Source organism: Micrasema longulum, unplaced genomic scaffold, assembly GCF_059751315.1.
Source record: "Micrasema longulum isolate JH-2025_06_02 unplaced genomic scaffold, ASM5975131v1 h1tg001138l, whole genome shotgun sequence".
NCBI lineage: Eukaryota > Metazoa > Arthropoda > Insecta > Trichoptera > Brachycentridae > Micrasema > Micrasema longulum.
In genome coordinates this window covers 45725-48962 of record NW_028278326.1, presented here as the reverse complement: position 1 = coordinate 48962, position 3238 = coordinate 45725, and the positions used below count along the sequence as shown (strand labels likewise).

The following is a 3238-nucleotide window of genomic DNA, read 5'->3' as shown; positions in this document are numbered from 1 at the left end:
CTTAGAAAATTATGACTAAATCTAATAAAAAGATAAAGGATTGTCGCTAAACATCAAAATCAACATACAGCATTAGCAACAGCTTTTTGAATAATTAGCACGCTAAGGCAATTAATTTAGCATGTTAAATAAATGTTGTAAAAATAGCGATAATTTTCACGACTAGGTGGCGCCGGTCGCGGCCGCCCTTCGCTCAATGCGCGCCGCGCTCGCAGACTTAACGCACGTCGAGCGCCGGCAGCCGGTAGCCAGCAGTCAGTGGCAGTCAGTAGCAGTCAGCAGCGGTCAGCAGCGGTCAGTAGCCGACAGCGCTCGACATGCGCCGCGAGCAGCGACTCCACTCCGCGGCCATCTCCAGCGATCTCTCGACCTAGCTTCAGTGTGATATGATCTGCCTTCTCGCGAGACCGTCGCCGTCACCCGCCCTCGGCCGGCCGTTCTCGTCCGAATGACGAGTCGGGCTTCATCGATTTGGCGCGAAAAAAGTCGGGCGGGAGGCTTCGTCGACCGGGAAGGGCGGCACGGCGGCAGGGCGGGGGCGGCGCGCGCAGCCGCCTATCGATCCCGGCGGAGGTGAGCAGCGACAGTTCGGGCGGGCGAGCGAGCGAGGCCGGACGCCTTCACGGAGGGACGCGGTCCTCATGGGGCCAGCGCTCGGGTGACGAGTGAAGTGGCGCGTCCATGGCGTCATGCGAGGAAGCGGCCACCGAGCCGACCCCCATAGATGACTGCCTCAAGGTGCGGAAATGGTGGTGTTTCCTCCTGTCCTCCATCGTCACGTTCCTGGCGGGGCTGCTGGTGGTGGTGGTATGGCGCGTCGCCGCCTTCATCTGCTGCCGCAAGGAGCCCGAGTTCTCGCCCAACGATCCCAAGCAGAAGGAGCAGAAGGCCGCGCGCCAGGGCAAGCAGGAGTTCGAGGGGACCTTCATGACGGAGGCCAAGGACTGGGCTGGTGAACTCATATCGGGCCAGACCACCACGGGACGGATCCTGGTAACTATCTTACTTATCCTCACTATTACTGAACCTCGGATTTACTATTCTCAACGTCCGTGGGCGGAATATTTATAATTTCTGGCATACCTACACGAGAATGTGACGTTATGTGTATTTACGCATTTTGCTCATCAGCTCAACTGTCAAATCTAATTTACTAATAATAATACCGCACACAATAAAAATATTTGTATTTCATCACTGTTATGCATAAATTTGATTATTTTGTTTATAAATGTATTTCAATCTCAGGAAATAATATTACGTACCTACACAGTTACTATTTGGGAATGTTTTTATTTTGATAATTAATAATCCGAACAAATCTCAGACTTCATAACTTATGTCATTCATTTAGTCACGTAGGATTTCGACGACAGTTTAAATATTATTTCAGCGCGCATTCCTGAAATTGGTTTTTCAGGCGTGTCCTCTGTAGCGTAGCAACCACCATCTTTGGACCAAATTTGAAAGCTGGAGGAAACCTTTTTGTTTGTACCGAAACAGGAGACTTACTACCTAGAACAATGTTCCGGATCTCTTTGTCTCCGGTTCTGCTCGTCTAGAAGTGATAAATAACGATAACTTGAAACATTGTTCTCTCGTGCTAATGAGCACCAATCCTTGAAAGAAAAAACATGAAAGCAATGGTGTTTCGTTAATTAGTAAATAGGAAATAACATTCCAGCTTACCTATTTTGATGACGTCGACACCTTGTGTCTTTCAAATTATTTACATTACAATAAAAGTCATCTTACCGAGCCAAATTCGACCGACAAAACATTACTAATTTAAGTAATTAGGTACCCACATATCTCTTGATTTGGTGATCTTTTAACAATACTTGTACCCATCAAAATTACCATAACTACTCACCAAAGTAGGTGTATCAAATCGAAACTATATTTACAAGTACTATTTAATAAGTATGAATTTATGTAGATTTACAACAAAAATAATAAATTAACTGATCACAAGATGCCCAAAAATATGTTTTATGAACATTTTTTAATCTAAATTTATTGCCACATAAGAGAACTTGGAAGTCTTAGCAATTACAAGGCTTATAACATGTCATTGACTGATTTAAGTGGCCACTTTACATACTGTATAACATTCACCATTTTGCAGATTTATTTATGCTTTATTAAGTTAGTTCATAACACCTTAAGAACTAATATAAACTTTAATTAACATTACAATTTTTGTCAAAAATTCTCAATAACTTATTTTTTCAAATTAATTTTAAATATTTAAATCGTTTCAATCTCCTTTATTTCTTCAGGTAACTCATTGTACAGCTTCAAACCCTTGTATAATGAGTTTTGAGATTCTGTTTTTCTCCTCATTGGTATTTTTTTTTTATCCCTTGTTTCATGTGTACGACATTGTTGGTTAAATTTTATTATAGCTACATTACATTTAATTTGCTGCTTTACTGTGAGCGAGCCAATTTCTTTGTGCATTATTTCTACATTAGAATAGTTATTTCTTTTCAGTATAATCCTCATCGCCTTATTTTTAAGAATTTTTGAATTTTTAATTTCTCCTTCATTACATAAAAAAATGGAAGAACAGTTATTTATGTGTGGACATATGACTGTTATATAAGAACACTACTCTTTATATCTATTAAATTTCGCAATCTTTCCATATTTGTTTTTTTTTTTAATTTTTTGTTACACACGTTTAAATATCAACATTTCCGTCCATTAAATTCCATCAATTTCGAAATTGTATTTATTTTGTTTCTATTGTTTCATATTCACTTTATTTTTTTTATTTACTTCGTCATATATTGCATAGTACACTGCATTAGTAATGCATATGCAAAAATAGATAATATTACTAGTGAAGAAAAAAAAATTGATTTTGGTGTACCACAGGGTAATAATTTCAAATTTAGTTTATTCACCAATTTTTATTTTTTATTTATTTTATTTAGAAGTTCAACAAGGACACATAAATTGCACACAATTAGTAAGTAAGCATTGGTAATATTCTTTATACATATCCCCAATTATGGAACTCCACCATATTTCATAAATTACATATGTAAAATAAGTGTGTACCTTAATTAAATCAAACCAAGTAATAATAAAGATTAAGTGAAAGGTAAGAATAAAGATTAAGTTAAAGAAATAGAATTGAGTTAAAGATAAGAAACGATATTTTTTCTTAAAGAAAATGAGAAATTAAGAACATATAAGAAGTAATAAAATAAACTAAAATTAATTTGCA

General features: G+C 38.2%; 1 pseudogene across 1 annotated transcript; it reads left to right on the top strand.

Annotated features, from left to right (window-relative positions):
• The first annotated feature begins 201 nt into the window (after positions 1-201).
• LOC148276843 (calcium-activated potassium channel slowpoke pseudogene) lies at positions 202-1856 on the top strand (annotated as a pseudogene). The gene has a single exon (XR_015823643.1). The product of XR_015823643.1 is annotated as a calcium-activated potassium channel slowpoke pseudogene (transcript).
• The last annotated feature ends 1382 nt before the right edge of the window (positions 1857-3238 follow it).